This window comes from Phalangium opilio, unplaced genomic scaffold (assembly GCF_054372755.1).
Source record: "Phalangium opilio isolate 3A_F unplaced genomic scaffold, DU_Popi_V2 ptg000352l_1, whole genome shotgun sequence".
NCBI lineage: Eukaryota > Metazoa > Arthropoda > Arachnida > Opiliones > Phalangiidae > Phalangium > Phalangium opilio.
Genome location: NW_028324228.1, coordinates 6,035,029 through 6,054,855, shown reverse-complemented (window position 1 = coordinate 6,054,855; position 19,827 = coordinate 6,035,029). Strand labels below are relative to the sequence as shown.

At 47.1% G+C, this 19,827-nt stretch overlaps 13 non-coding genes across 13 annotated transcripts; all 13 read right to left on the bottom strand.

Moving 5' to 3' along the window:
* Nucleotides 1-2,273: 2,273 nt before the first annotated feature.
* Nucleotides 2,274-2,346, bottom strand: TRNAN-GUU (transfer RNA asparagine (anticodon GUU)). The gene has a single exon. It is a non-coding gene; the product is annotated as a tRNA-Asn (tRNA).
* An 807-nt stretch (nt 2,347-3,153) lies between these two features.
* On the bottom strand, nt 3,154-3,226 carry TRNAN-GUU (transfer RNA asparagine (anticodon GUU)). Its single transcript has one exon. It is a non-coding gene; the product is annotated as a tRNA-Asn (tRNA).
* A 3,300-nt stretch (nt 3,227-6,526) lies between these two features.
* On the bottom strand, nt 6,527-6,599 carry TRNAN-GUU (transfer RNA asparagine (anticodon GUU)). Its single transcript has one exon. It is a non-coding gene; the product is annotated as a tRNA-Asn (tRNA).
* Nucleotides 6,600-7,406: 807 nt separating this feature from the next.
* On the bottom strand, nt 7,407-7,479 carry TRNAN-GUU (transfer RNA asparagine (anticodon GUU)). Its single transcript has one exon. It is a non-coding gene; the product is annotated as a tRNA-Asn (tRNA).
* Nucleotides 7,480-8,725: 1,246 nt separating this feature from the next.
* On the bottom strand, nt 8,726-8,798 carry TRNAN-GUU (transfer RNA asparagine (anticodon GUU)). The gene has a single exon. It is a non-coding gene; the product is annotated as a tRNA-Asn (tRNA).
* A 368-nt stretch (nt 8,799-9,166) lies between these two features.
* On the bottom strand, nt 9,167-9,239 carry TRNAN-GUU (transfer RNA asparagine (anticodon GUU)). The gene has a single exon. It is a non-coding gene; the product is annotated as a tRNA-Asn (tRNA).
* Nucleotides 9,240-10,046: 807 nt separating this feature from the next.
* TRNAN-AUU (transfer RNA asparagine (anticodon AUU)) lies at nt 10,047-10,119 on the bottom strand. Its single transcript has one exon. It is a non-coding gene; the product is annotated as a tRNA-Asn (tRNA).
* Nucleotides 10,120-12,542: 2,423 nt separating this feature from the next.
* TRNAN-GUU (transfer RNA asparagine (anticodon GUU)) lies at nt 12,543-12,615 on the bottom strand. Its single transcript has one exon. It is a non-coding gene; the product is annotated as a tRNA-Asn (tRNA).
* A 368-nt stretch (nt 12,616-12,983) lies between these two features.
* On the bottom strand, nt 12,984-13,056 carry TRNAN-GUU (transfer RNA asparagine (anticodon GUU)). The gene has a single exon. It is a non-coding gene; the product is annotated as a tRNA-Asn (tRNA).
* Nucleotides 13,057-15,476: 2,420 nt separating this feature from the next.
* Nucleotides 15,477-15,549, bottom strand: TRNAN-GUU (transfer RNA asparagine (anticodon GUU)). The gene has a single exon. It is a non-coding gene; the product is annotated as a tRNA-Asn (tRNA).
* Nucleotides 15,550-16,797: 1,248 nt separating this feature from the next.
* TRNAN-GUU (transfer RNA asparagine (anticodon GUU)) lies at nt 16,798-16,870 on the bottom strand. The gene has a single exon. It is a non-coding gene; the product is annotated as a tRNA-Asn (tRNA).
* Nucleotides 16,871-17,237: 367 nt separating this feature from the next.
* TRNAN-GUU (transfer RNA asparagine (anticodon GUU)) lies at nt 17,238-17,310 on the bottom strand. The gene has a single exon. It is a non-coding gene; the product is annotated as a tRNA-Asn (tRNA).
* An 807-nt stretch (nt 17,311-18,117) lies between these two features.
* Nucleotides 18,118-18,190, bottom strand: TRNAN-GUU (transfer RNA asparagine (anticodon GUU)). Its single transcript has one exon. It is a non-coding gene; the product is annotated as a tRNA-Asn (tRNA).
* Between the last annotated feature and the right edge of the window lie 1,637 nt (nt 18,191-19,827).

Sequence of the window (19,827 nt, the reverse complement as noted above, 5' to 3'; positions counted from 1 at the left end):
CCCAACGATTAAATGTTCGTCAGGTATTGTGGAAAAAGTTTGGATTTTTACGTTACATATGAGATTTCACAACACCGCTCCCGGGTGGGCTCGAACAACCAACCTTTCGGTTAACAGCCGAACGCGCTAACCATTGCGCCACAGAAGCCCAAAAATTAAATGTTCGTCAGGTATTATGGAAAACTTTGACTTTTTACGTCACATCTGAGACCTCACAACACCGCTCACGGATGGTCTCGAACCACCAACCTTTCAGTTAACAGCCGAACGCGCTAACCATTGCGCCACGGAAGCCCAAAGATTAAATGTTTGTCAGGTATTGTGGAAAAACTTTGGCATTTGACATAACGTTTGAGATCTCACAACACCGCTCCCGGGTGGGCTCGAACCACCAACCTTTCGGTTAACAGCCGAACACGCTAACCATGGAGCCAAGGAAGCTCAGAAATGAAATGGTCGTCAGGTATTGTGGAAAAACTTTGACTTTTTACGTCACATCTGAGACCTCACAACAGCGCTCCCGGATGGGCTCGAACCACCAACCTTTCGGTTAACAGCCGAACGCGCTAACCATTGCGCCACGGAAGCTCAAAAATTAAATGGTCGTCAGGTATGTGGAAAAACTTTGACTTTTTACGTTACATTTGAGACTTCACAACACTGCTCCCGGGTGGGCTCGAACCACCAACCTTAAGGTTAACATCCGAACACGCTAACCATGGAGCCAAGGAAGCTCAGAAATGAAATGGTCGTCAGGTATTGTGGAGAAACTTTGACTTTTTACGTCACATCTGAGACTTCACAACACCGCTCCCGGATGGGCTCGAACCACAAACCTTTTGAATAACAGCTGAACGCTCTAACCATTGCGCCAAGTAAGCCCAAAAATTAAATGTTCGTCAGTTATTTTTAAAAAACTCTGAATTTTACGTTACATCTAAGACCTCACAACACCGCTCCCGGATGGGCTCGAACCACCAACCTTTCGGTAACAGCCGACGGCGTTAACCATTGCGCCACGGAAGCCCAAAAATTAAATGTTCGTCAGGTATTGTGGAAAAACTTTGACTTTTTACGTCACATCTGAGACCTCACAACACCGCTCACGGATGGGCTCGAACCACCAGCCTTTCGGTTAACAGCCGAACGCGCTAACCATTGCGCCACGGAAGCCCAAAGATTAAATGTTTGTCAGGTATTGTGGAAAAACTTTGGCATTTGACATTACGTTTGAGATCTCACAACCCCGCTCCCGGGTGGGCTCGAACCACCAACCTTTCGGTTAACAGCCGAACACGCTAACCATGGAGCCAAGGAAGCTCAGAAATGAAATGGTCGTCAGGTATTGTGGAAAAACTTTGACTTTTTACGTCACATCTGAGACCTCACAACACCGCTCCCGGATGGGCTCGAACCACCAACCTTTCGGTTAACAGCCGAACGCGCTAACCATTGCGCCACGGAAGCTCAAAAATTAAATGGTCGTCAGGTATGTGGAAAAACTTTGACTTTTTACGTTACATTTGAGACTTCACAACACTGCTCCCGGGTGGGCTCGAACCACCAACCTTAAGGTTAACATCCGAACACGCTAACCATGGAGCCAAGGAAGCTCAGAAATGAAATGGTCGTCAGGTATTGTGGAAAAACTTTGACTTTTTACGTCACATCTGAGACTTCACAACACCGCTCCCGGATGGGCTCGAACCACAAACCTTTTGAATAACAGCTGAACGCTCTAACCATTGCGCCAAGTAAGCCCAAAAATTAAATGTTCGTCAGTTATTTTTAAAAAACTCTGAATTTTACGTTACATCTAAGACCTCACAACACCGCTCCCGGATGGGCTCGAACCACCAACCTTTCGGTAACAGCCGACGGCGTTAACCATTGCGCAACGGAAGCCCAACGATTAAATGTTCGTCAGGTATTGTGGAAAAAGTTTGGATTTTTACGTTACATATGAGATTTCACAACACCGCTCCCGGGTGGGCTCGAACAACCAACCTTTCGGTTAACAGCCGAACGCGCTAACCATTGCGCCACGGAAGCCCAAAAATTAAATGTTCGTCAGGTATTGTGGAAAAACTTTGACATTTTACGTCACATCTGAGACCTCACAACACCGCTCACGGATGGTCTCGAACCACCAACCTTTCAGTTAACAGCCGAACGCGCTAACCATTGCGCCACGGAAGCCCAAAGATTAAATGTTTGTCAGGTATTGTGGAAAAACTTTGGCATTTGACATTACGTTTGAGATCTCACAACACCGCTCCCGGGTGGGCTCGAACCACCAACCTTTCGGTTAACAGCCGAACGCGCTAACCATTGCGCCACGGAAGCTCAAAAATTAAACGGTCGTCAGGTATTGTGGAAAAACTTTGGCTTTTTACGTTACATTTGACACTTCACAACACGGCAGCCGGGTGGGCTCGAACCACCAACCTTTTGGTTAACATCCGAACGCGCTAACCTTCGAGCCAAGGAAGCTCAGAAATGAAATGGTCGTCAGGTATTGTGGAAAAACTCTGACTTTGTACGTCACATCCGAGACTTCAAAACACCGCTCCCGGATGGGCTCGAACCTCAAACCTTTTGAATAACAGCTGAACGCGCTAACCATTGCGCCATGGAAGCCCAAAAATTAAATGTTCGTCAGATATTTTTAAAAAACTCTGAATTTTACGTTACATCTAAGACCTCACAACACCGCTCCCGGATGGGCTCGAACCACCAACCTTTCGGTAACAGCCGACGGCGTTAACCATTGCGCAACGGAAGCCCAACGATTAAATGTTCGTCAGGTATTGTGGAAAAAGTTTGGATTTTTACGTTACATATGAGATTTCACAACACCGCTCCCGGGTGGGCTCGAACAACCAACCTTTCGGTTAACAGCCGAACGCGCTAACCATTGCGCCACGGAAGCCCAAAAATTAAATGTTCGTCAGGTATTGTGGAAAAACTTTGACATTTTACGTCACATCTGAGACCTCACAACACCGCTCACGGATGGTCTCGAACCACCAACCTTTCAGTTAACAGCCGAACGCGCTAACCATTGCGCCACGGAAGCCCAAAGATTAAATGTTTGTCAGGTATTGTGGAAAAACTTTGGCATTTGACATTACGTTTGAGATCTCACAACACCGCTCCCGGGTGGGCTCGAACCACCAACCTTTCGGTTAACAGCCGAACGCGCTAACCATTGCGCCACGGAAGCTCAAAAATTAAACGGTCGTCAGGTATTGTGGAAAAACTTTGGCTTTTTACGTTACATTTGACACTTCACAACACGGCAGCCGGGTGGGCTCGAACCACCAACCTTTTGGTTAACATCCGAACGCGCTAACCTTCGAGCCAAGGAAGCTCAGAAATGAAATGGTCGTCAGGTATTGTGGAAAAACTCTGACTTTGTACGTCACATCCGAGACTTCAAAACACCGCTCCCGGATGGGCTCGAACCTCAAACCTTTTGAATAACAGCTGAACGCGCTAACCATTGCGCCACGGAAGCCCAAAAATTAAATGTTCGTCAGATATTTTTAAAAAACTCTGAATTTTACGTTACATCTAAGACCTCACAACACCGCTCCCGGATGGGCTCGAACCACCAACCTTTCGGTAACAGCCGACGGCGTTAACCATTGCGCAACGGAAGCCCAACGATTAAATGTTCGTCAGGTATTGTGGAAAAAGTTTGGATTTTTACGTTACATATGAGATTTCACAACACCGCTCCCGGGTGGGCTCGAACAACCAACCTTTCGGTTAACAGCCGAACGCGCTAACCATTGCGCCACAGAAGCCCAAAAATTAAATGTTCGTCAGGTATTGTGAAAAAACTTTGACTTTTTACGTCACATCTGAGACCTCACAACACCGCTCACGGATGGTCTCGAACCACCAACCTTTCAGTTAACAGCCGAACGCGCTAACCATTGCGCCACGGAAGCCCAAAGATTAAATGTTTGTCAGGTATTGTGGAAAAACTTTGGCATTTGACATTACGTTTGAGATCTCACAACACCGCTCCCGGGTGGGCTCGAACCACCAACCTTTCGGTTAACAGCCGAACACGCTAACCATGGAGCCAAGGAAGCTCAGAAATGAAATGGTCGTCAGGTATTGTGGAAAAACTTTGACTTTTTACGTCACATCTGAGACCTCACAACAGCGCTCCCGGATGGGCTCGAACCACCAACCTTTCGGTTAACAGCCGAACGCGCTAACCATTGCGCCACGGAAGTTCAAAAATTAAATGGTCGTCAGGTATGTGGAAAAACTTTGACTTTTTACGTTACATTTGAGACTTCACAACACTGCTCCCGGGTGGGCTCGAACCACCAACCTTAAGGTTAACATCCGAACACGCTAACCATGGAGCCAAGGAAGCTCAGAAATGAAATGGTCGTCAGGTATTGTGGAAAAACTTTGACTTTTTACGTCACATCTGAGACTTCACAACACCGCTCCCGGATGGGCTCGAACCACAAACCTTTTGAATAACAGCTGAACGCTCTAACCATTGCGCCAAGTAAGCCCAAAAATTAAATGTTCGTCAGTTATTTTTAAAAAACTCTGAATTTTACGTTACATCTAAGACCTCACAACACCGCTCCCGGATGGGCTCGAACCACCAACCTTTCGGTAACAGCCGACGGCGTTAACCATTGCGCAACGGAACCCCAACGATTAAATGTTCGTCAGGTATTGTGGAAAAAGTTTGGATTTTTACGTTACATATGAGATTTCACAACACCGCTCCCGGGTGGGCTCGAACAACCAACCTTTCGGTTAACAGCCGAACGCGCTAACCATTGCGCCACGGAAGCCCAAAAATTAAATGTTCGTCAGGTATTGTGGAAAAACTTTGACTTTTTACGTCACATCTGAGACCTCACAACACCGCTCACGGATGGTCTCGAACCACCAACCTTTCAGTTAACAGCCGAACGCGCTAACCATTGCGCCACGGAAGCCCAAAGATTAAATGTTTGTCAGGTATTGTGGAAAAACTTTGGCATTTGACATTACGTTTGAGATCTCACAACACCGCTCCCGGGTGGGCTCGAACCACCAACCTTTCAGTTAACAGCCGAACGCGCTAACCATTGCGCCACGGAAGCTCAAAAATTAAACGGTCGTCAGGTATTGTGGAAAAACTTTGGCTTTTTACGTTACATTTGAGACTTCACAACACGGCAGCCGGGTGGGCTCGAACCACCAACCTTTTGGTTAACATCCGAACGCGCTAACCTTCGAGCCAAGGAAGCTCAGAAATGAAATGGTCGTCAGGTATTGTGGAAAAACTCTGACTTTGTACGTCACATCCGAGACTTCAAAACACCGCTCCCGGATGGGCTCGAACCTCAAACCTTTTGAATAACAGCTGAACGCGCTAACCATTGCGCCACGGAAGCCCAAAAATTAAATGTTCGTCAGATATTTTTAAAAAACTCTGAATTTTACGTTACATCTAAGACCTCACAACACCGCTCCCGGATGGGCTCGAACCACCAACCTTTCGGTTAACAGCCGACGGCGTTAAACATTGCGCAACGGAAGCCCAAAGATTAAATGTTCGTCAGGTATTGTGGAAAAACCTCGGATTTTTGCGTTACATGTGAGATCTCACAACACCTCTCCCGGGTGGGCTCGAACCGCCAACCTTTCGGATAACAGCCGAACGCGCTAACCATTGCGCCACGGAAGCCCAAAGATTAAATGTTCGTCAGGTATTGTGGAAAAACTTTGACTTTTTACGTCACATCTGAGACCTCACAACACCGCTCTCGGATGGGCTCGAACCAGCAACCTTTCGGTTAACAGCCGAACGCGCTAATCATTGCGCCACGGAAGCCCAAAGATTAAATGTTCGTCAGGTATTGTGGAAAAACTTTGACTTTTTACGTCACATCTGAGACCTCACAACACCGCTCCCGGATGGGCTCGAACCTCCAACCTTTCGGTTAACAGCCGACGGCGTTAACCATTGTGCAACGGAAGCCCAAAGATTAAATGTTTGTCAGGTATTGTGGAAAAACTTTAACTATTTACGTCACATCTGAGACTTCACAACACCGCTCCCGGATGTGCTCGAACCACAAACCTTTTGAATAACAGCTGAACGCTCTAACCTTTGCGCCACGGAAGCCCAAAAATTAAATGTTCGTCAGATATATTTAAAAAACTCTGAATTTTACGTTACATCTAAGACCTCACAACACAGCTTCCGGATGGGCTCGAACCACCAACCTTTCGGTTAACAGCCGACGGCGTTAACCATTGCGCCACGGAAGCCCAAAGATTAAATGTTCGTCAGGTATTGTGGAAAAACTTTGATTTTTACGTCACATCTGAGACCTCACAACACCGCTCCCGGATGGTCTCGAACCACCAACCTTTCAGTTAACAGCCGAACGCGCTAACCATTGCGCCACGGAAGCCCAAAGATTAAATGTTTGTCAGGTATTGTGGAAAAACTTTGGCATTTGACATTACGTTTGAGATCTCACAACACCGCTCCCGGGTGGGCTCGAACCACCAACCTTTCGGTTAACAGCCGAACGCGCTAACCATTGCGCCACGGAAGCTCAAAAATTAAACGGACGTCAGGTATTGTGGAAAACTTTGGCTTTTTACGTTACATTTGAGACTTCACAACACGGCAGCCGGGTGGGCTCGAACCACCAACCTTTTGGTTAACATCCGAACGCGCTAACCTTCGAGCCAAGGAAGCTCAGAAATGAAATGGTCGTCAGGTATTGTGGAAAAACTCTGACTTTGTACGTCACATCCGAGACTTCAAAACACCGCTCCCGGATGGGCTCGAACCTCAAACCTTTTGAATAACAGCTGAACGCGCTAACCATTGCGCCACGGAAGCCCAAAAATTAAATGTTCGTCAGATATTTTTAAAAAACTCTGAATTTTACGTTACATCTAAGACCTCACAACACCGCTCCCGGATGGGCTCGAACCACCAACCTTTCGGTTAACAGCCGACGGCGTTAAACATTGCGCAACGGAAGCCCAAAGATTAAATGTTCGTCAGGTATTGTGGAAAAACTTTGACTTTTTACGTCACATCTGAGACCTCACAACACCACTCCCGGATGGGCTCGAACCACCAACCTTTCGGTTAACAGCCGAACGCGCTAACCATTGCGCCACGGAAGCTCAAAAATTAAATGGTCGTCAGGTATTGTGGAAAAACTTTGACTTTTTCCGTCACATCTGAGACCTCACAACACCACTCCCGGATGGTCTCGAACCACCAACCTTTCAGTTAACAGCCGAACGCGCTAACCATTGCGCCACGGAAGCCCAAAGATTAAATGTTTGTCAGGTATTGTGGAAAAACTTTGGCATTTGACATTACGTTTGAGATCTCACAACACCGCTCCCGGGTGGGCTCGAACCACCAACCTTTCGGTTAACAGCCGAACGCGCTAACCATTGCGCCACGGAAGCTCAAAAATTAAACGGTCGTCAGGTATTGTGGAAAAACTTTGGCTTTTTACGTTACATTTGACACTTCACAACACGGCAGCCGGGTGGGCTCGAACCACCAACCTTTTGGTTAACATCCGAACGCGCTAACCTTCAAGCCAAGGAAGCTCAGAAATGATATGGTCGTCAGGTATTGTGGAAAAACTGACTTTGTACGTCACATCCGAGACTTCAAAACACCGCTCCCGGATGGGCTCGAACCTCAAACCTTTTGAATAACAGCTGAACGCGCTAACCATTGCGCCACGGAAGCCCAAAAATTAAATGTTCGTCAGATATTTTTAAAAAACTCTGAATTTTACGTTACATCTAAGACCTCACAACACCGCTCCCGGATGGGCTCGAACCACCAACCTTTCGGTTAACAGCCGACGGCGTTAAACATTGCGCAACGGAAGCCCAAAGATTAAATGTTCGTCAGGTATTGTGGAAAAACTTCGGATTTTTACGTTACATGTGAGATCTCACAACACCGCTCCCGGGTGGGCTCGAACCGCCAACCTTTCGGATAACAGCCGAACGCGCTAACCATTGCGCCACGGAAGCCCAAAGATTAAATGTTCGTCAGGTATTGTGGAAAAACTTTGACTTTTTACGTCACATCTGAGACCTCACAACACCGCTCTCGGATGGGCTCGAACCACCAACCTTTCGGTTAACAGCCGAACGCGCTAACCATTGCGCCACGGAAGCCCAAAGATTAAATGTTCGTCAGGTATTGTGGAAAAACTTTGACTTTTTACGTCACATCTGAGACCTCATAACACCGCTCCCGGATGGGCTCGAACCACCAACCTTTCGGTTAACAGCCGACGGCGTTAACCATTGTGCAACGGAAGCCCAAAGATTAAATGTTTGTCAGGTATTGTGGAAAAACTTTAACTATTTACGTCACATCTGAGACTTCACAACACCGCTCCCGGATGTGCTCGAACCACAAACCTTTTGAATAACAGCTGAACGCTCTAACCTTTGCGCCACGGAAGCCCAAAAATTAAATGTTCGTCAGTTATATTTAAAAAACTCTGAATTTTACGTTACATCTAAGACCTCACAACACAGCTCCCGGATGGGCTCGAACCACCAACCTTTCGGTTAACAGCCGACGGCGTTAACCATTGCGCAACGGAAGCCCAAGGATTAAATGTTCGTCAGGTATTGTGGAAAAACTTTGGATTTTTACGTTACATGTGAGATTTCACAACACCGCTCCCGGGTGGGCTCGAACCACCAACCTTTCGGTTAACAGCCGAACGCGCTAACCATTGCGCCACGGAAGCCCAAAAATTAAATGTTCGTCAGGTATTGTGGAAAAACTTTGACTTTTTACGTCACATCTGAGACCTCGAAACACCGCTCACGGATGGGTTCGAACCACCAACCTTTCGGTTAACAGCCGAACGCGCTAACCATTGCGCCACAGAAGCCCAGAGATTAAATGTTCGTCAGGTATTGTGGAAAAACTTTGACTTTTTACGTCACATCTGAGACCTCACAACACCGCTCCCGGATGGTCTCGAACCACCAACCATTCAGTTAACAGCCGAACGCGCTAACCATTGCGCCACGGAAGCCCAAAGATTAAATGTTTGTCAGGTATTGTGGAAAAACTTTGGCATTTGACATTACGTTTGAGATCTCACAACACCGCTCCCGGGTGGGCTCGAACCACCAACCTTTCGGTTAACAGCCGAACGCGCTAACCATTGCGCCACGGAAGCTCAAAAATTAAACGGTCGTCAGGTATTGTGGAAAACTTTGGCTTTTTACGTTACATTTGAGACTTCACAACACGGCAGCCGGGTGGGCTCGAACCACCAACCTTTTGGTTAACATCCGAACGCGCTAACCTTCGAGCCAAGGAAGCTCAGAAATGAAATGGTCGTCAGGTATTGTGGAAAAACTCTGACTTTGTACGTCACATCCGAGACTTCAAAACACCGCTCCCGGATGGGCTCGAACCTCAAACCTTTTGAATAACAGCTGAACGCGCTAACCATTGCGCCACGGAAGCCCAAAAATTAAATGTTCGTCAGATATTTTTAAAAAACTCTGAATTTTACGTTACATCTAAGACCTCACAACACCGCTCCCGGATGGGCTCGAACCACCAACCTTTCGGTTAACAGCCGACGGCGTTAAACATTGCGCAACGGAAGCCCAAAGATTAAATGTTCGTCAGGTATTGTGGAAAAACTTTGACTTTTTACGTCACATCTGAGACCTCACAACACCACTCCCGGATGGGCTCGAACCACCAACCTTTCGGTTAACAGCCGAACGCGCTAACCATTGCGCCACGGAAGCTCAAAAATTAAATGGTCGTCAGGTATTGTGGAAAAACTTTGACTTTTTCCGTCACATCTGAGACCTCACAACACCGCTCCCGGATGGTCTCGAACCACCAACCTTTCAGTTAACAGCCGAACGCGCTAACCATTGCGCCACGGAAGCCCAAAGATTAAATGTTTGTCAGGTATTGTGGAAAAACTTTGGCATTTGACATTACGTTTGAGATCTCACAACACCGCTCCCGGGTGGGGTCGAACCACCAACCTTTCGGTTAATAGCCGAACGCGCTAACCATTGCGCCACGGAAGCTCAAAAATTAAACGGTCGTCAGGTATTGTGGAAAAACTTTGGCTTTTTACGTTACATTTGACACTTCACAACACGGCAGCCGGGTGGGCTCGAACCACCAACCTTTTGGATAACATCCGAACGCGCTAACCTTCGAGCCAAGGAAGCTCAGAAATGATATGGTCGTCAGGTATTGTGGAAAAACTCTGACTTTGTACGTCACATCCGAGACTTCAAAACACCGCTCCCGGATGGGCTCGAACCTCAAACCTTTTGAATAACAGCTGAACGCGCTAACCATTGCGCCACGGAAGCCCAAAAATTAAATGTTCGTCAGATATTTTTAAAAAACTCTGAATTTACGTTACATCTAAGACCTCACAACACCGCTCCCGGGTGGGCTCGAACCACCAACCTTTCGGTTAACAGCCGAACGCGCTAACCATTGCTTCACGGAAGCCCAAAAATTAAATGTTCGTCAGGTATTGTGGAAAAACTTTGACTTTTTACGTCACATCTGAGACCTCACAACACCGCTCCCGGATGGGCTCGAACCACCAACCTTTCGGTTAACAGCCGACGGCGTTAAACATTGCGCAACGGAAGCCCAAAGATTAAATGTTCGTCAGGTATTGTGGAAAAACTTCGGATTTTTACGTTACATGTGAGATCTCACAACACCGCTCCCGGGTGGGCTCGAACCGCCAACCTTTCGGTTAACAGCCGAACGCGCTAACCATTGCGCCACGGAAGCCCAAAGATTAAATGTTCGTCAGGTATTGTGGAAAAACTTTGACTTTTTACGTCACATCTGAGACCTCACAACACCGCTCTCGGATGGGCTCGAACCACCAACCTTTCGGTTAACAGCCGAACGCGCTAACCATTGCGCCACGGAAGCCCAAAGATTAAATGTTCGTCAGGTATTGTGGAAAAACTTTGACTTTTTACGTCACATCTGAGACCTCACAACACCGCTCCCGGATGGGCTCGAACCACCAACCTTTCGGTTAACAGCCGACGGCGTTAACCATTGTGCAACGGAAGCCCAAAGATTAAATGTTCGTCAGGTATTGTGGAAAAACTTCGGATTTTTACGTTACATGTGAGATCTCACAACACCGCTCCCGGGTGGGCTCGAACCGCCAACCTTTCGGTTAACAGCCGAACGCGCTAACCATTGCGCCACGGAAGCCCAAAGATTAAATGTTCGTCAGGTATTGTGGAAAAACTTTGACTTTTTACGTCACATCTGAGACCTCACAACACCGCTCCCGGATGGGCTCGAACCACCAACCTTTCGGTTAACAGCCGACGGCGTTAACCATTGTGCAACGGAAGCCCAAAGATTAAATGTTCGTCAGGTATTGTGGAAAAACTTTAACTATTTACGTCACATCTGAGACTTCACAACACCGCTCCCGGATGGGCTCGAACCACAAACCTTTTGAATAACAGCTGAACGCTCTAACCTTTGCGCCACGGAAGCCCAAAAATTAAATGTTCGTCAGTTATTTTTAAAAAAACTCTGAATTTTACGTTACATCTAAGACCTCACAACACCGCTCCCGGATGGGCTCGAACCACCAACCTTTCGGTTAACAGCCGACGGCGTTAAACATTGCGCAACGGAAGCCCAAAGATTAAATGTTCGTCAGGTATTGTGGAAAAACTTCGGATTTTTACGTTACATGTGAGATCTCACAACACCGCTCCCGGGTGGGCTCGAACCGCCAACCTTTCGGATAACAGCCGAACGCGCTAACCATTGCGCCACGGAAGCCCAAAGATTAATTGTTCGTCAGGTATTGTGGAAAAACTTTGACTTTTTACGTCACATCTGAGACCTCACAACACCGCTCTCGGATGGGCTCGAACCACCAACCTTTCGGTTAACAGCCGAACGCGCTAACCATTGCGCCACGGAAGCCCAAAGATTAAATGTTCGTCAGGTATTGTGGAAAAACTTTGACTTTTTACGTCACATCTGAGACCTCATAACACCGCTCCCGGATGGGCTCGAACCACCAACCTTTCGGTTAACAGCCGACGGCGTTAACCATTGTGCAACGGAAGCCCAAAGATTAAATGTTTGTCAGGTATTGTGGAAAAACTTTAACTATTTACGTCACATCTGAGACTTCACAACACCGCTCCCGGATGTGCTCGAACCACAAACCTTTTGAATAACAGCTGAACGCTCTAACCTTTGCGCCACGGAAGCCCAAAAATTAAATGTTCGTCAGTTATATTTAAAAAACTCTGAATTTTACGTTACATCTAAGACCTCACAACACAGCTCCCGGATGGGCTCGAACCACCAACCTTTCGGTTAACAGCCGACGGCGTTAACCATTGCGCAACGGAAGCCCAAAGATTAAATGTTCGTCAGGTATTGTGGAAAAACTTTGGATTTTTACGTTACATGTGAGATTTCACAACACCGCTCCCGGGTGGGCTCGAACCACCAACCTTTCGGTTAACAGCCGAACGCGCTAACCATTGCGCCACGGAAGCCCAAAAATTAAATGTTCGTCAGGTATTGTGGAAAAACTTTGACTTTTTACGTCACATCTGAGACCTCACAACACCGCTCACGGATGGGTTCGAACCACCAACCTTTCGGTTAACAGCCGAACGCGCTAACCATTGCGCCACGGAAGCCCAGAGATTAAATGTTCGTCAGGTATTGTGGAAAAACTTTGACTTTTTACGTCACATCTGAGACCTCACAACACCGCTCCCGGATGGTCTCGAACCACCAACCTTTCAGTTAACAGCCGAACGCGCTAACCATTGCGCCACGGAAGCCCAAAGATTAAATGTTTGTCAGGTATTGTGGAAAAACTTTGGCATTTGACATTACGTTTGAGATCTCACAACACCGCTCCCGGGTGGGCTCGAACCACCAACCTTTCGGTTAACAGCCGAACGCGCTAACCATTGCGCCACGGAAGCTCAAAAATTAAACGGTCGTCAGGTATTGTGGAAAACTTTGGCTTTTTACGTTACATTTGAGACTTCACAACACGGCAGCCGGGTGGGCTCGAACCACCAACCTTTTGGTTAACATCCGAACGCGCTAACCTTCGAGCCAAGGAAGCTCAGAAATGAAATGGTCGTCAGGTATTGTGGAAAAACTCTGACTTTGTACGTCACATCCGAGACTTCAAAACACCGCTCCCGGATGGGCTCGAACCTCAAACCTTTTGAATAACAGCTGAACGCGCTAACCATTGCGCCACGGAAGCCCAAAAATTAAATGTTCGTCAGATATTTTTAAAAAACTCTGAATTTTACGTTACATCTAAGACCTCACAACACCGCTCCCGGATGGGCTCGAACCACCAACCTTTCGGTTAACAGCCGACGGCGTTAAACATTGCGCAACGGAAGCCCAAAGATTAAATGTTCGTCAGGTATTGTGGAAAAACTTTGACTTTTTACGTCACATCTGAGACCTCACAACACCGCTCCCGGATGGGCTCGAACCACCAACCTTTCGGTTAACAGCCGACGGCGTTAAACATTGCGCAACGGAAGCCCAAAGATTAAATGTTCGTCAGGTATTGTGGAAAAACTTCGGATTTTTACGTTACATGTGAGATCTCACAACACCGCTCCCGGGTGGGCTCGAACCGCCAAACTTTCGGTTAACAGCCGAACGCGCTAACCATTGCGCCACGGAAGCCCAAAGATTAAATGTTCGTCAGGTATTGTGGAAAAACTTTGACTTTTTACGTCACATCTGAGACCTCACAACACCGCTCTCGGATGGGCTCGAACCACCAACCTTTCGGTTAACAGCCGAACGCGCTAACCATTGCGCCACGGAAGCCCAAAGATTAAATGTTCGTCAGGTATTGTGGAAAAACTTTGATTTTTACGTCACATCTGAGACCTCACAACACCGCTCCCGGATGGGCTCGAACCACCAACCTTTCGGTTAACAGCCGACGGCGTTAACCATTGTGCAACGGAAGCCCAAAGATTAAATGTTCGTCAGGTATTGTGGAAAAACTTCGGATTTTTATGTTACATGTGAGATCTCACAACACCGCTCCCGGGTGGGCTCGAACCGCCAACCTTTCGGTTAACAGCCGAACGCGCTAACCATTGCGCCACGGAAGCCCAAAGATTAAATGTTCGTCAGGTATTGTGGAAAAACTTTGACTTTTTACGTCACATCTGAGACCTCACAACACCGCTCCCGGATGGGCTCGAACCACCAACCTTTCGGTTAACAGCCGACGGCGTTAACCATTGTGCAACGGAAGCCCAAAGATTAAATGTTCGTCAGGTATTGTGGAAAAACTTTAACTATTTACGTCACATCTGAGACTTCACAACACCGCTCCCGGATGGGCTCGAACCACAAACCTTTTGAATAACAGCTGAACGCTCTAACCTTTGCGCCACGGAAGCCCAAAAATTAAATGTTCGTCAGTTATTTTTAAAAAAACTCTGAATTTTACGTTACATCTAAGACCTCACAACACAGCTCCCGGATGGGCTCGAACCACCAACCTTTCGGTTAACAGCCGACGGCGTTAACCATTGCGCAACGGAAGCCCAAAGATTAAATGATCGTCAGGTATTGTGGAAAAATTTTGCATTTTTACGTTACATGTGAGATTTCACAACACCGCTCCCGGGTGGGCTCGAACCACCAACCTTTCGGTTAACAGCCGAACGCGCTAACCATTGCTTCACGGAAGCCCAAAAATTAAATGTTCGTCAGTTATTTTTAAAAAACTCTGAATTTTACGTTACATCTAAGACCTCACAACACCGCTCCCGGGTGGGCTCGAACCACCAACCTTTCGGTTAACAGCCGAACGCGCTAACCATTGCTTCACGGAAGCCCAAAAATTAAATGTTCGTCAGGTATTGTGGAAAAACTTTGACTTTTTACGTCACATCTGAGACTTCACAACACCGCTCCCGGATGGGCTCGAACCACAAACCTTTTGAATAACAGCTGAACGCTCTAAACATTGCGCCACGGAAGCCCAAAAATTAAATGTTCGTCAGTTATTTTTAAAAAACTCTGAATTTTACGTTACATCTAAGACCTCACAACACCGCTCCCGGGTGGGCTCGAACCACCAACCTTTCGGTTAACAGCCGAACGCGCTAACCATTGCTTCACGGAAGCCCAAAAATTAAATGTTCGTCAGGTATTGTGGAAAAACTTTAACTTTTTACGTCACATCTGAGACTTCACAACACCGCTCCCGGATGGGCTCGAACCACAAACCTTTTGAATAACAGCTGAACGCTCTAAACATTGCGCCACGGAAGCCCAAAAATTAAATGTTCGTCAGTTATTTTTAAAAAACTCTGAATTTTACGTTACATCTAAGACCTCACAACACCGCTCCCGGGTGGGCTCGAACCACCAACCTTTCGGTTAACAGCCGAACGCGCTAACCATTGCGCCACGGAAGCTCAAAAATTAAACGGTCGTCAGGTATTGTGGAAAAACTTTGGCTTTTTACGTTACATTTGAGACTTCACAACACGGCAGCCGGGTGGGCTCGAACCACCAACCTTTTGGTTAACATCCGAACGCGCTAACCTTCGAGCCAAGGAAGCTCAGAAATGAAATGGTCGTCAGGTATTGTGGAAAAACTCTGACTTTGTACGTCACATCCGAGACTTCAAAACACCGCTCCCGGATGGGCTCGAACCTCAAACCTTTTGAATAACAGCTGAACGCGCTAACCATTGCGCCACGGAAGCCCAAAAATTAAATGTTCGTCAGATATTTTTAAAAAACTCTGAATTTTACGTTACATCTAAGACCTCACAACACCGCTCCCGGATGGGCTCGAACCACCAACCTTTCGGTTAACAGCCGACGGCGTTAAACATTGCGCAACGGAAGCCCAAAGATTAAATGTTCGTCAGGTATTGTGGAAAAACTTCGGATTTTTGCGTTACATGTGAGATCTCACAACACCGCTCCCGGGTGGGCTCGAACCGCCAACCTTTCGGATAACAGCCGAACGCGCTAACCATTGCGCCACGGAAGCCCAAAGATTAAATGTTCGTCAGGTATTGTGGAAAAACTTTGACTTTTTACGTCACATCTGAGACCTCACAACACCGCTCTCGGATGGGCTCGAACCACCAACCTTTCGGTTAACAGCCGAACGCGCTAACCATTGCGCCACGGAAGCCCAAAGATTAAATGTTCGTCAGGTATTGTGGAAAAACTTTGACTTTTTACGTCACATCTGAGACCTCACAACACCGCTCCCGGATGGGCTCGAACCACCAACCTTTCGGTTAACAGCCGACGGCGTTAACCATTGTGCAACGGAAGCCCAAAGATTAAATGTTTGTCAGGTATTGTGGAAAAACTTTAACTATTTACGTCACATCTGAGACTTCACAACACCGCTCCCGGATGTGCTCGAACCACAAACCTTTTGAATAACAGCTGAACGCTCTAACCTTTGCGCCACGGAAGCCCAAAAATTAAATGTTCGTCAGATATATTTAAAAAACTCTGAATTTTACGTTACATCTAAGACCTCACAACACAGCTCCCGGATGGGCTCGAACCACCAACCTTTCGGTTAACAGCCGACGGCGTTAACCATTGCGCAACGGAAGCCCAAAGATTAAATGTTCGTCAGGTATTGTGGAAAAACTTTGGATTTTTACGTTACATGTGAGATTTCACAACACCGCTCCCGGGTGGGCTCGAACCACCAACCTTTCGGTTAACAGCCGAACGCGCTAACCATTGCGCCACGGAAGCCCAAAAATTAAATGTTCGTCAGGTATTGTGGAAAAACTTTGACTTTTTACGTCACATCTGAGACCTCACAACACCGCTCACGGATGGGTTCGAACCACCAACCTTTCGGTTAACAGCCGAACGCGCTAACCATTGCGCCACGGAAGCCCAAAGATTAAATGTTCGTCAGGTATTGTGGAAAACTTTGACTTTTTACGTCACATCTGAGACCTCACAACACCGCTCCCGGATGGTCTCGAACCACCAACCTTTCAGTTAACAGCCGAACGCGCTAACCACTGCGCCACGGAAGCCCAAAGATTAAATGTTTGTCAGGTATTGTGGAAAAACTTTGGCATTTGACATTACGTTTGAGATCTCACAACACCGCTCCCGGGTGGGCTCGAACCACCAACCTTTCGGTTAACAGCCGAACGCGCTAACCATTGCGCCACGGAAGCTCAAAAATTATTCGGACGTCAGGTATTGTGGAAAACTTTGGTTTTTTACGTTACATTTGAGACTTCACAACACGGCAGCCGGGTGGGCTCGAACCACCAACCTTTTGGTTAACATCCGAACGCGCTAACCTTCGAGCCAAGGAAGCTCAGAAATGAAATGGTCGTCAGGTATTGTGGAAAAACTCTGACTTTGTACGTCACATCCGAGACTTCAAAACACCGCTCCCGGATGGGCTCGAACCTCAAACCTTTTGAATAACAGCTGAACGCGCTAACCATTGCGCCACGGAAGCCCAAAAATTAAATGTTCGTCAGATATTTTTAAAAAACTCTGAATTTTACGTTACATCTAAGACCTCACAACACCGCTCCCGGATGGGCTCGAACCACCAACCTTTCGGTTAACAGCCGACGGCGTTAAACATTGCGCAACGGAAGCCCAAAGATTAAATGTTCGTCAGGTATTGTGGAAAAACTTTGACTTTTTACGTCACATCTGAGACCTCACAACACCACTCCCGGATGGGCTCGAACCACCAACCTTTCGGTTAACAGCCGAACGCGCTAACCATTGCGCCACGGAAGCTCAAAAATTAAATGGTCGTCAGGTATTGTGGAAAAACTTTGACTTTTTCCGTCACATCTGAGACCTCACAACACCACTCCCGGATGGTCTCGAACCACCAACCTTTCAGTTAACAGCCGAACGCGCTAACCATTGCGCCACGGAAGCCCAAAGATTAAATGTTTGTCAGGTATTGTGGAAAAACTTTGGCATTTGACATTACGTTTGAGATCTCACAACACCGCTCCCGGGTGGGCTCGAACCACCAACCTTTCGGTTAACAGCCGAACGCGCTAACCATTGCGCCACGGAAGCTCAAAAATTAAACGGTCGTCAGGTATTGTGGAAAAACTTTGGCTTTTTACGTTACATTTGACACTTCACAACACGGCAGCCGGGTGGGCTCGAACCACCAACCTTTTGGTTAACATCCGAACGCGCTAACCTTCAAGCAAAGGAAGCTCAGAAATGATATGGTCGTCAGGTATTGTGGAAAAACTGACTTTGTACGTCACATCCGAGACTTCAAAACACCGCTCCCGGATGGGCTCGAACCTCAAACCTTTTGAATAACAGCTGAACGCGCTAACCATTGCGCCACGGAAGCCCAAAAATTAAATGTTCGTCAGATATTTTTAAAAAACTCTGAATTTTACGTTACATCTAAGACCTCACAACACCGCTCCCGGATGGGCTCGAACCACCAACCTTTCGGTTAACAGCCGACGGCGTTAAACATTGCGCAACGGAAGCCCAAAGATTAAATGTTCGTCAGGTATTGTGGAAAAACTTCGGATTTTTACGTTACATGTGAGATCTCACAACACCGCTCCCGGGTGGGCTCGAACCGCCAACCTTTCGGATAACAGCCGACGGCGTTAAACATTGCGCAAAGGAAGCCCAAAGATTAAATGTTCGTCAGGTATTGTGGAAAAACTTCGGATTTTTACGTTACATGTGAGATCTCACAACACCGCTCCCGGGTGGGCTCGAACCGCCAACCTTTCGGTTAACAGCCGAACGCGCTAACCATTGCGCCACGGAAGCCCAAAGATTAAATGTTCGTCAGGTATTGTGGAAAAACTTTGACTTTTTACGTCACATCTGAGACCTCACAACACCGCTCTCGGATGGGCTCGAACCACCAACCTTTCGGTTAACAGCCGAACGCGCTAACCATTGCGCCACGGAAGCCCAAAGATTAAATGTTCGTCAGGTATTGTGGAAAAACTTTGACTTTTTACGTCACATCTGAGACCTCACAACACCGCTCCCGGATGGGCTCGAACCACCAACCTTTCGGTTAACAGCCGACGGCGTTAACCATTGTGCAACGGAAGCCCAAAGATTAAATGTTCGTCAGGTATTGTGGAAAAACTTCGGATTTTTACGTTACATGTGAGATCTCACAACACCGCTCCCGGGTGGGCTCGAACCGCCAACCTTTCGGTTAACAGCCGAACGCGCTAACCATTGCGCCACGGAAGCCCAAAGATTAAATGTTCGTCAGGTATTGTGGAAAAACTTTGACTTTTTACGTCACATCTGAGACCTCACAACACCGCTCCCGGATGGGCTCGAACCACCAACCTTTCGGTTAACAGCCGACGGCGTTAACCATTGTGCAACGGAAGCCCAAAGATTAAATGTTCGTCAGGTATTGTGGAAAAACTTTAACTATTTACGTCACATCTGAGACTTCACAACACCGCTCCCGGATGGGCTCGAACCACAAACCTTTTGAATAACAGCTGAACGCTCTAACCTTTGCGCCACGGAAGTTCAAAAATTAAATGTTCGTCAGTTATTTTTAAAAAACTCTGAATTTTACGTTACATCTAAGACCTCACAACACAGCTCCCGGATGGGCTCGAACCACCAACCTTTCGGTTAACAGCCGACGGCGTTAACCATTGCGCAACGGAAGCCCAAAGATTAAATGATCGTCAGGT